General features: G+C 39.3%; 1 pseudogene across 1 annotated transcript; it reads right to left on the bottom strand.

Annotated features, from left to right (window-relative positions):
- Nucleotides 1-4416: 4416 nt before the first annotated feature.
- Nucleotides 4417-5619, bottom strand: LOC110303770 (annotated as a pseudogene). The gene has a single exon (XR_003837808.1). The product of XR_003837808.1 is annotated as an armadillo repeat-containing protein 10 pseudogene (transcript).
- Between the last annotated feature and the right edge of the window lie 7412 nt (nucleotides 5620-13031).

The following is a 13031-nucleotide window of genomic DNA, read 5'->3' as shown; positions in this document are numbered from 1 at the left end:
CTTCTGTCTGACCCTGTAACACAAAGTCCACCAGCTACCCAAGAACCCATGGATTTCCAAGCCTCCAATTATATCTGTAAGCCACGTAAAGACATTTATGTCTGTAAGCCAATGATGTCATATAAGCCATGAGAGGGTATCTTCTCATTCTATTGAAGTTGTCCTCAGTTAATTCAATGACAAAGAAGATGACCAAACAGGAATCACAGCAAGCTTGTTTATACATTGTTCCAGGTGAATATGATTAAAAGATAAGGCTTATATTTATAAGAAAAATCATAATTACGGTATTTCAAACAATCTATCCAGCACATTACTGATTGGTTTCTGTAAGGAAAAAGAAAAGAAAAGAATGGTAGAACATACTGTGTGTGTCAACTTCTTGGACTTCTGTTTAGCACCACTGATGTACTTTCAAACACCAACAGCAAGAAGACTTAAACCTAGTCAAACTTTCCTATTTCAATTCTTTTCTTTACACTGTAGTATCCTATCCACAGGATAAACATTTGAAAAATGTTTGTAGTATAAACACAGGTATGAGTTACTAATTCCACAAACTACATGTTGTTATTACTTATTGATCTTTAGAAAACAAGATGGCTACATACAAGGTAGTTGGTTGAATTATCCCTCTCCATTCACCTGTAGATATTACTGTACTATATATTAAATTAGAACAGGGGCAGGCTGTTTTCTAGGGGTTGCTGATTCTATTTTACCTTTTCCTTTTGTCCTTGCAGTTTAAGGTAACCATAGTTAGAGTAGAAGGACACATAGTCAGATCCAAGTTTGAAGCCAGAGCAGTTACTCCTTCTGACTCAGCTCTTGTCTGCATCCTACCACCTTTTGCAAAATGGGAATAGAGCCGGCAACTACCTTTTAGGCTTGTCATAATAATTAATGAGATAATGACATTCTCTCATCTTAAAAGAAAGCGAGGAGACTCGTCTGTGCCGAGAAATATTAGCTATTATCATAAGGATTATTCCCCTTAATACCTAAGCCCGTTACTGGCAATCAAGTTAATCATATCTTTCCAGGAAAAAAAAGGAAAATTAATTCAAATCTTAAGAAACCTTCATTTTCTGATACAGATTTCAGGCCTCGCATCAGAGTCTTGCAGCAGATTGTGCCGGATTGGAGGAGACCCAGAACCACTCCACGTTCTGAAGTGTAGAACACCAGAGGACAAGAATCCCAGCACAAGAAATCACCATTACTCAAACTATTCATTAAATCAAGGCCACTGCTGATTCTAGTAAAGAGAAAATGCAATTACAAAACCCACATGCATATGGAACTCTGGGAAATCCTCTTGAAGCCAAGGCTGACTTTCTTTAACTTCTTTGTAAATATTGATAAGGAGAGAAGAGAAAACAAAGGGTGGCTGGGTTCTGCAGTCTAGAGAAGTTTTTTGAAAAGAGAAAGAAAAAAAAATAAGAGAGCCATTTTAAGAGGATAGCCAGGTTTTCTTGCCAGACGACAGAAAGGAGAGAGAGAGGCAGGTGAGCAATTCATACTGAAGATGTTCATGCCATGCTAGCATGCAGACAGCAGGGAAGGATACCTGCACAAACTCAGGCCCCTCCATAACAATGTGAACTTGGTCGATGTATTTGACCTGTCTATGCCTTAGATTCTTCAATGAAACTTTAAGAAAATAGGGACAATGATCCAAGATATATCACAGACTTGTGACAGTTCATGACTTCTCAAGAAAAGTCTTCAATACTTGTATGGATATTAGGCCACTGTGTGAAGACATCAGCTATGTGTGTTAGCTGGAATCTTACAACTTTTCTTTAAGATTTCCTACTGCCAAGTTACAGGCTGCAAGAAATACTTCACCATCAGAAGATGGTCTCAATTATCAAAAAAGATATAAATATGTGCAAATCAGGATATTTGTATAGAATGGAGCTGGAAGTCACAATGTCTTAGGGTTTCTATTGCTGTGACAAAACACCATGACCAAAATGCAAAAGAGGGAGAAAAAGGTTCATTCAGTTCATGCTTCCACATTGCTGTTCATCACTAAGGGAAGTCAGGACAGGAACTCAAGGAGGGCAGGAACCTAGAAGCAAGAGCTGATTAGAGGCCATAGAAGGTGCGGCTTACTGGCTTGCTTCCTGTGACTTGCTCAGCCTGCTTTCTTATGGAACCCAGGACCACCAGACCAGATATGGCACCACCTACCCCAGCCTGAACCCTCTCGGGTGAATCACTAATTTAGAAAATGCCTTACAGCTGGATCTCATGGAGACATTTCCTCAAATGAGGCTCCTTCCTCTCTGATGACTCTGGTTTGTGTCAAATTGACACAGAAAACCAGTCCATACACTCACTTACTACATAAACTTGGATAGACCTGCTGTGTGCGTGAGACTTTATTTTCCACAGGTCCCTGGGCTGTTATTGTGCAAAGCTCTAAAGACAACTTTTTTTATTTTTAATAGTTGTAACCATATTCACAAGCCATGTCCACCTATTTTATGGCCTTCCTTACAGGCATAATTTTTTTAACATGAAGCTGAATGCCTTTCTCCTGAAGACCGAAAGGTTTACAAGCAGACTAACAAAAGAAAGACTCCTGACTTTGTGGGGAGTAGAACCTTGTTTGTTTGCCTTCTTGTCCCTCTACTTTCTAACTTTGTGATATCGGCAATTTACAACATTTCCAAGTGTATATTTTCTCTCCAATATGGGCTAATAATTCGTCCTTTGTAGAATTGTTTTGAAGGTTAAATATAAATTACTTTGTGGTTCAGTTTTGTATACAGTACCCAATGTCTGATAGTTAATATTATGAATATGATTTTAACAAGAAGCTATAGAAAAATAACGCAGTACAGATTCGTAGGATCCATCAACACAGGTTGTAAAAATGACTTGAAGAAACATCCACTATAGCAATGACTAACATTTTGAAAAGCTTTATTTTTCCATGGAGAACCATATCACAGCCCAGCGTTGTGTTTCTGTGTTCCTCTTGTCAGGAAGGGTAATATACATGATGCATTGACTAGCACTAATGAAAGTTTTTATTCTTAAGGCACAAAATATTTCCCAACACAGAGCACAAGGTCCTTGTGCTCATGTCAGCTCTGGAGTAGAACTTTTGAAAAAGAAAGTAGAAAAAAAACCCCACTTATTCTCAGGGATATAAAAACGTGGAAATAAAACAAAAATAAAGTATATCAAGGGGTAGATTGCTTCTAAAGCGTTACCTGAAAACTGTGTCTACATAGTGTGAAACATTCAAGCAATGGTCCTTTAAGTATTCTAAGATAGTTCAATTAAAAAAATCATCAATTTCTTTTGCTTGTTTGTTTGTTGTTTGTTTGTTTGTTTGTTTTGAGATAGGTTTTCTTTGTATAGCCTTGGCTGTCCTGGAACCTGCTCTGTAGATCAGGTTGTCCTTGAACTCAGAGAGATCAGTCTGCCTCTGCCTTTGGAGTACTGGGATTAAAGGCTTCTGGGATTAAACCATCTCCTGGCTAGAGTTCAGTTTTTTTTAATGGCATATTCTTCAGTTTACCCAGCATTCTCTAGAGTTTTCTCTATGGGGCTTAGCACCTTTCCTATGGGTAAAGATAACATCATTACTTTTTGCACCGTGACAATACTTTCGTGTACAGAAAGATATCATTCTTTTCTTTTCTTTTTTTTTTTTTGCATTTTTCCTTTTTATTAAAAAATTATACAATTTATGCTCAGTACAAATCCAAACGGTAGAAACAGGAACACAAAGATATCCATGTACCCAGTCCCAGTCCCAGAAGTTTTTTGTATCGTTCTAGAAATGTTCTGTCCATGTATAAGTGTATTTATCATTACTAAGAGAAAAAAAAAGACACGGGACCCTAATACATTGCTTCCCAGCATGCTTTCAAAGCAACCATCTCATGGGTGTGTTTCTCCATGCATCCATCCGGACTTATCAGGACACTCTTAAAGGGCTGCCTGCCTGTGGGTGGAAGCTTGGAGTGCTCTGCAGTATCTTACACAAGGGGTAAGCAGTAAGAAAACACTTTCCATATAAATGGGAGTACAGTCCTACTGATCAGAAATGCTGCAGGCAGTGTCTCATGATGAGCTCAGACTTGCAAGCAGTATGGCAGGGTTGGCGGTGGACTCGAGCTTGCAGTATTCACTGGTTTGAGGTTCAAGGCCCTTGTTGTGGCAGTCACAGTCTTCAACTCAGCACCTAACGCTGTCTCATGGGCAACTGNAAATCACTCCAGGAGTTAGGATTGTACAGAGACAGGCCACTCAGCCCATGTCAGGAAACCGTTAAATACCTCAGTAAGTGTCTTCAGTGCAACCCCTCATATTCATTTAATAGCACTAGAATCCTTCAAAATAATCCTGCAGAGCATGGCCAGTCTGTCCACGATCATTACTAGACGTTTGCCCCATAAGTGATCCACATCCTCTGAAGGTTCCAGACTCTACTCCTTCCCCAAACCCCAAACCCGAACTACTCCAAAATCTAAAAATCTGAACATCCAGTTGGATTAGAGCTGCTCACTCACTTTTGCTGTTTAACTCCATCGGCTGAAAGAACCCTTTTAAAGGAAGGTGAACGTTCCTGTGTGCTGACTTAAGACTGCATTCCTGTTTGAGTCTTTGATAAAAATAGGAGCAACTGATCAGAATTTCGGCTTTATTGCTAAAGCCTTCTCTTTCACATCCACATCATGATGACAGGCTAAAGCTCTCATTTTCTGGGCACATTCTTCTCCGTATAACAGAAAAAACAATGACCCTTTAGCAAAAGGAATCTCATTAGCTAACCGGTCTTCCACTTTGAGGCAATTGTTTATATTCTGAAACAGTGTAAGAGCCCGAAGAAGAATCTCATTTGCTACTTGGCCCTCATAAAGGGAAAGGAATGAAGAATCCACTTGGACACTCAGTAGTCCTTCTGTCATGGCTGGATTCTCAGACAAATTCAAAAGCAGCTTCAAAACCTGAACCTTGGTGCTTCCATTTCCCAGAAGCAGCAGGTGGAACAGGCCAGCAACGGAGCCGCTGAGCAGGTACTGGTAGTCGTTGGTGACCATCATGTTTGTCAGCAGCCTCAGTCCAGCCAGCTGCACCGCAGAGTTCAGGGGATCAGCAAAGACGTCTTCACAGACTTGAGGGACGTATATCTTTATCTTAGTTTGATTTTCAACATTTACACTCGGGTTATTCAGTGCATTTAAAGCTTTCTCTTTAATACTTTGGTTCAGGGAGTTGATTTTGTTTCCAACAATTGGGATACCACCCAACTCACGAATAATGGCCTGGTTAGTGGAAAAGGCTGCATTATTTCCCAAGGTGACCAAGGCCTTTTCAGTAATGATAGGATCGTCGGTTGACTCCAGCAGATACAGAAGTTTCGCAAGCTGTTCCACATTTAAGATATCGTCATAGGAGCCATCAGTTAGGTCTTCTGCGGATCGAGAAGGGCGCAGTCGGCGACCGCCTCGTCGCGGTCCCCGAGTCAGCCGGTAGATACAGTAGCAGGCGCCGGCGCCCAGGACCAGCCCTGCTGCCACCCAGCCCACGTCCCGCGCGCCACCCATGCTGCTGCCTCGGAGCTGCAGGGAGCCGGGGAGCCAGGGCCACACGCAGGTGTAGCTGGGCCAGAACCAGCCCAGAGAGACTCATTATTTTCTTTAACCACTTATTAGATGACATACAAATAAAAGCGACTATATTTTGTAATTTTTTTGTGCTTGAAATAAAATCAAATAAATATATAAGTGTAAAAAAAAAAGAAAGGCATTTCTTCTTTTAAACCTGTAACTGGAGAGCGAGTGTGCCTTTCTCGGCCCTTACAGTGGGTTGAATGATGAGGAAGGCATGCCTAGCAAGCAACGTCGCTATTATTGATATAAAGCTGTTCCAACCTGGCAGTACCTGAGGACGTCTAGGGACTTAATTCAGGCAAAAATTCAAAATCAACTCTTTGTTAAGATTTGGAGACTTGGGTTGCGTGGTCCCAGCTGTTCTTGGGTCTGACTTTCATATTACACACTTGAGAATGTAAGGGTCATTCCACAGAACTGTTTAAAGTATATAATTCATGGAACCTCATATTTAGCAGATTATGTAGCATTAACACAAACCAAAATCAGTCTGAAGGAATTACTCAACTGGTAATGTGTCTGCTTTCTGAATATGAGCACTTTGATCCCCCAAAACTCAAGGTAAAAAGGAAAAGGAAAGCCAGGTATGGTGATGCAGGTTTCTAATCCCAATGCTGGGGAGACAGAGACAAGCAGATTTCAGAGGGTAGACAAGATGGCTCAGTAGATAAAGGTGCATGCTATACACATATAATTATATTGACCTAAATTCCATTCTACAAACAAACACACACACACTATTACAATACAACATCTCATCATATTCTTAAGTGGTTACAGTTATACAGATTTTATAGATTAGTGAGCAGAGACTATCTACTGTCCAACTCTCTCCAGGGGATTTTCTTGATTTCCTTAGTCAAAAAGCATTATAGCTATCAGATACAAGAGGATAACTAGGTAGATACCTACGACTCTTTAGCACATTCTACAGCTATGAGGAGAAAAATAGAAGTAGTAAAGCCTAATCAAGAAGATTTGAGTAAAAAAATGCCTTGCCATACATCTGCTGGTAACAAGAAGTCTGTGGTAACTAACCAACATAGAAATACCCAGTTGAGTTCATCTTCTCAATGTGGCTCTTCTGATGACCAAGACATTTGATTTGGACTCAATTTCCTGTTCTATTTTGGCTACATTTTGTTGTATGTAAAAAGTGCAAGTGGACAATAGCTGCATGCTAAAAATATTCTAGAATGGCAAACAACTAGTATTATTACTAGTTTGGAGAGGAGTGCTTATGTGGTTAACCTATGATAATGAAATAGGAGAATAGTTCAGTTATACTTAAAATTATAATGTATACATTAAATTGGATGAAAACATGATAAAGACTATGTTTATGGAGAAACATTTATGCATGTGATTATTATTGTTATTAAATATTATTATAGATCATCATGTCATAGATTAAGTATTATTTGTCTTAGTTCATAAGGCAACTCCAATAAAAGACAGAGTGATGCAGTATGTCAGTATAGCCCTGGCATAGAGGGGTTGAGACAGGGAAAAGACCAGAAAGAGGCCAAGTATGTCCACCCCTTTAAATGATCTATTTGTTCATAATTCCCTTGGGCATTTCAGGAGTAAGCAAGGAACTTCCTTCTTTAAGAGCAAAGTCCACAGCTTAACTGGTGAACCCAAAGCTCTCTGACTGGAATCTGCACCCAAAACTCGCTCTGGCTTATAACTTCAGAAACTTGCTCTCTTGACTCTTGATGGAGTTTATGACTTGGCTTTGCTGGAATACAGCAAAGCAGGGCTTGCCAATGCAATGTAAAATAGGCCAACAGAAGGTTTGAGAATTCTCAGGAGTATAATTAACATTCTGTATTTCTGATGCTGTTTATTTGAAAGTCTTTAAACTACATCTGTTTGCATTTGTTGAGTTATTGATGAACCATCTTTCCTTTTACTTTGTGAGTAGGAGGTGGTATCAATTTTGTAGCCTAGTGGAAATGGGTTTAAAGCTGAGCTTGGTCATGAGCTATATCTGTGACTTTGAACTTATAATCTATCAGAAACAACAATTCAATCTGGCATTCAAACTGAGTAAAGGCCATAGTCCTAAGCACAACATGGATGTATAACTGACCCACACCAGAAATGATGGTCACAGTCTCAGGTTATAATTGACACACGTGGTCCACTCACGTTCTTTTCTCTAGCAATCCCCCTTCCTGCTGTTCTCTGAGGTAAATGAAATAAATATGTATCAAATTGTGTATTTTGCACTTTCATCTGCTGCATCGGGTGTTGTGCTCTGTGGATGTGGCTTTTGCTTTTGAGGACATTGTCATTTTCAGTTCCCCATGAGGACATGTGTCTTAGTCAGGGTTTCTATTCCTGCACAAAACATTGTGACCAAGAAGCAAGTTGGGAAGGAAAGGGTTTATTCAGCTTACACTTCCACATTGCTGTTCATCACCAAAGGAAGTCATGACAGGAACTCACACAGGATAGAAACTTGGAGGCAGGAGCTGATACAGAGGCCATGGAGGGGTGCTGCTTACTGCCTTGATTCCTGTTACTTACTCAGCTTGCTTTTTTATAGAACCCAGGACCACCAGCCCAGGGACGGCACCACCCACAATTAGTTGGAACTTCCCCACATCCTTTGATCACTAATTGAGAAAATGCCTTACAGCTGTATCTCATGGAGGCATTTCCTCAAGGGAGGCTCTTTTCTCTGTAATAACTCCAGCTTGTGTCAAGCATACCAAACCATCCAGTACAACATGTGATGTCATTTGGAAACATGCTATCTTGGAGGCCTTCTACAGGTGAGTTTCTGCTAGTGTTGGTCTAGGGAACCTATGAGTCAACGTAGAACTTAAGAAATGACAGCAACTGAGAAGACCTGTTTTATTTAAAAAGAAAAATTGCTCCAATCATTTTTTTTCCCCTGATGATTTTGCTTAAACACTTTATGGGCCAAAGATCTCCTTTAGAAAATACTGAGACACAAAATGGTTCTTTATTTCTTCCTTTTTTTGTCTCAACTTATCATGCCCTAAGGTCAGTCAACTTGAAAACAACCAAATAAAGCAATGACAACAGAGGGTGTAGACAGCATAGCTTTTGCAGGCAACTAGCAAACCCTCTGCCTTTTAGAGTTGTGCTTCAGGGGTCATCTGTCTGCATGAAAATATCAAAATGAATTATAATCTCTATTTCACTTTTCGCATTTTAAAACAGTGTTAATACTAGTTGTTTCTATCACAGTTTGGGGAGATTACTCTCAAGTCAAATAAACTATTCAGAAAAGATATGCACTGTACAGATGCAACCTCTCTTGCTTAAAATACTCGGATATATTTAGCATAAACTCCATTATTTATATCTATCTATTTCAATATTTATCAAATTGTATTAATGATATTATCTGCATATCCTTTCCTAGTAGTTTAGAGACTCAGACAAAGTCAGAGAATGTTACAAACTCAAAATATTGATTGTTGACTGATTAAAGTAGGGACAGTTAATTTTCCCACTGCATGCTGGTTTTCTAATGACTCAAATATAAAAGCCAAACCATCACTTGTTATGAGTTCTGGAAACAGGCTTTCATACACCTTAATGAATATGTTTGATATTTATTATTACAGAACCATAAATAATTAATGAAGTGTGTGTTGCAGGCCATTGTAGCTATGACAGAGGGATTGTGTTTCTAAATAATAACTTTTATCTTTTATCATTTATGGAATGTATATTAATCATATCTGTCCACCATTACAAAACCAAACCTTCTTAATATCTCCACATAATCTCCCTCCTAACTTCATGTCTCTTTTTTGTAGTTATTAGTAACCTCCTGTGTTCAACTCGTGCTTTACATATGCTTGCGGATTTGGGGCTACCACTGGGCCAGGAGAAACCTTCCAGATGTCACATCGCAAAGGACAGTGACTCTTCATCCTTCAAGAACTATCAACTGTGAATAGCTGAGTTTTATATAAACATGCATACGTATAGAACTTCTCAATTGTATATAATATGACAGCTGGACTTTTGATACTTTTGCTTGTTTTTGTTTTTATTTTTTGGTGTATTTTATTTTATGGTGTAGGCTTAGATATTCTGGAGTCCAATGTGTAACAGGCTAGAATTTTGAAAGTATATCTATTTCTAATTGAATTAAATTATTAATTATATTTTCTTTAAATGTTAATAAAGACTACTCAAAAACATAAAATTGAGTGTCTGCTCTGTAAGGTGATGAAACAGTAGCTTAAAATGAGGTTAGGAAATAATAAAATTTTCACGTAGGGATGTACGTCTAGGTTGGTTTCTGTTGTGTGTAGTTTTTAATGCTACTAGCCTTTAGCTCCAAGACCAGCTGAACTACCAGGTCCCACCCGGTTTCCCTTTTGTTATACCCACCTTTACTCGGGAGTGACCATGCTACCAGCCCCCTCCCGAGACCCTTGAATCTATGGATAAAAGACACACACAGACACACACACACACACACACACACACACACACACCACAGAGTTTGTTACTTTACAACTGGCCTTTTAGGCACAATTGCTGGGGGTTACTATCTCCCGCCTAGAAAAGCATGCCCTAACCAGTTTATTATCTCTGTCTCTCTACTTCCCCTAAACTTCGGTGACTAGACCTACGTAGCTCCTGCCAAACATCCCTGGCTACTTGCCTGTGGCAGAGGCCATAGGCCCCAGCTCACCTGAGACCTCATATGTTTGTTCTGTTCTTCCTCCAAAGCAAGGCAGAAAGACCTCTCCTTCCCTGCATTTGCCTTTTCCTACTGGGAACTCAGAAGTCCCACCCAGCAATCGTCCCCCAGCCTTCTTTACTGAGAAATCAAGAACCAATTGGGGAACAGGACGTTAGCATCAGAACCACCTCCTTCAGGTTTCCTCATTATTTCCTCATTTTGTGATGTAAACTTGGGTTTTTTTTTATGGAAAAAAATTATAGAAGCATGTATTCGTTTATTTATCCAGTCATGTATGTAATTAGTGTGTGTGTGTGTGGGGGGGGCATCTAATCTATGTACAGTGGTGCTATGGAGAGGTCAGAGGACCAAGGACTTTCCAAGCTGCACTCTCTTATCTGCCATATAGGTTCCAGGTACTGAGACCATCAAGTCTCTGTGGCAAGCATTTAAGCACTGAGCTCTCTCACCAGACCAAGGGATGATTTTAACGTGGACTCTCATGTGGCTTATGAGATAGGAAGAATATGCAAGAGGACAGCAGAATGTGCCCAGGAATGGGTGGGTAGCTGTTGGTTTCTCAAGAGGGGAATCATTGTGTTAACAGCATTGAGAATACTGAAACAGAAGAATATGTAACAACAAATAATAAGATTATCTTCTGCAGTATTACAAAGGTGTTAAAAATCCCTATGTCCTTCATGAGCATTTAAACACAAGAAATGTAATCGCTAGAAAGATTTTAAAGAACTAATGTGAGTGATCATGTACAAGTTAGTAGTAACTCACTAAGAAACACTTATTCCATGAGTGTGGGTGATAATGATGGTGGAAGGGAAGGGGCAGTGTTTGCCATCTTTATATTGATGATCATACGAAACTATTTGTAGATTAAGTTAATCTACAAAGTAATAGATTATGGTATAAACATATGCAGTTATAATACTGTTTTACAATAATTCAGTATGAAAGTCAGATGTTCTCTGCAGTGGAACAATAGTGACTATTATAAAGATAAAGAATTCATGCTGATGCTCAGAGCTAGGGAGTAACCTGTCTCAGCAGCGTTCCCTTCTCTCCTATAAGGGTGTCATTTGCTTCTAAAAGCCTTGCTCAGTGATGTGTGGCTGGGCAGATCACAATCACAGACAAGTCACTGGGCACTTTTCTTAGCAAGCCCTTAGACCTTGTTAAACTGGAAGTTTTGATTTGCAAAAGGTTCTCAGGTTTAGGCCACAGCTCTAATCTAATCAGTCTACAAAATACAAGTTGGATTATGTCTATGAAAAGCTGTAGGGCATGTGCAAAAATGAACTCTTAATGAATTAAAATGCAAAATGAAATTGATACTCTTACCAGATATTCATTTAGAGAATAGGCTGGTGAGATCAGGTTGGCTGCACATGTTAAATTATACACATGAACTCACTGTTATGTATATAAAACTAATTATAATCACATGTGGGCTTTGAGAATGCTAAAAGGGTAAATTGTGCATTTGTATAGGAAACCAAAAGCAAAGACATTCATATTTTAAATATCCATCCTGATAAGTTTTATTCTTTAAAGCTTATCTTTGGTGTCATAATATACTTTCTTTTACTTATTTACAGACATAACTAAACATTATTAGTTCTTTTTGTACATCTGGAAAGTAAACTACAAAATCTTTTTTTTTTTTTTTTTTTTAGAATGTCAGTAACTGCAAGTGAAATCTGCATAAAAATAACCCCCTACATACTTGTGAGCAAATATTCAATGTGACAAGGCCTTTGATGAATTTTTTGAATCTAGCATTACTGTTAGCTAAGAACGAAAGAAGGTAACAAATTAGATAGTTGGTTAAATTAGTGTATATAGTTAAAATTAACACATGTAGACAGACTTCTGGCTACTTTGTGTGTTCTTTTTACTACCACCATTCTCCATTCCTACACCCCCCACCCCCCCAAATGCTAGGTAGGAGAGAAAGAAGGTTAGAGGGAAAGGGGCATCAATATTGTTAGACTACTTCTTGCTGATTAGGGGACTCGAGTTCCTTGGGTACTTTGCCATCAAGTATCTTTGCAATCAAGATATCCAATTTCTTCTTCTCTTCACTTTGTGCAAACTGCAACCAACAGCATCAAGAGCATCCACCCACCCACCAGCAGGAGGAAGAGGAGGAGAAAGAGGAGGAAGAGGAAGAGGAGGGGGAGGAGGAGGAAGAGGAGAAAAAGGAGGAGGAGGAGGAGGAGGAGAACCAGCAGCAGCCACAGCCCTTCTCAGGACTCTAGCATTCATATACCCTTTCAAGAGTCACCAGAATTTCTCTCTTTCTTTCTTCTCTCTCTCTCTCTCTCTCTCTCTCTCTCTCTCTCTCTCTCACTCTCTCTCTCTCTCTTTCTTTCTGTCACCAGAATTTCAAACAACATATTCTGACAGAAACTATCTGCAGCTGTCCAAATCATTCCCCTGCTACAGCACGAAGCACATCCATAATCAGGTGCTGTGGACAAACCAAAGCAGCCCATACCTGGGATTAAAGCAAAAACAAACAAACAAACAAACAAACAAACAAAACAAAAAAAACAAAAACAAAATCTGTAACATTTCTGTATATTATAAAACTCTCACTATAAATACATTTAAAAAATTATCCAGTTCGGGTTAGAGGCTTACCAGGTAAGAGAACTTACTGCTCAGCAGAGACCCTGGGTAGGGTT

This window comes from Mus caroli, chromosome 10, assembly GCF_900094665.2.
Source record: "Mus caroli chromosome 10, CAROLI_EIJ_v1.1, whole genome shotgun sequence".
Lineage (NCBI taxonomy): Eukaryota > Metazoa > Chordata > Mammalia > Rodentia > Muridae > Mus > Mus caroli.
This window is presented reverse-complemented; position numbering and strand designations above follow the sequence as displayed.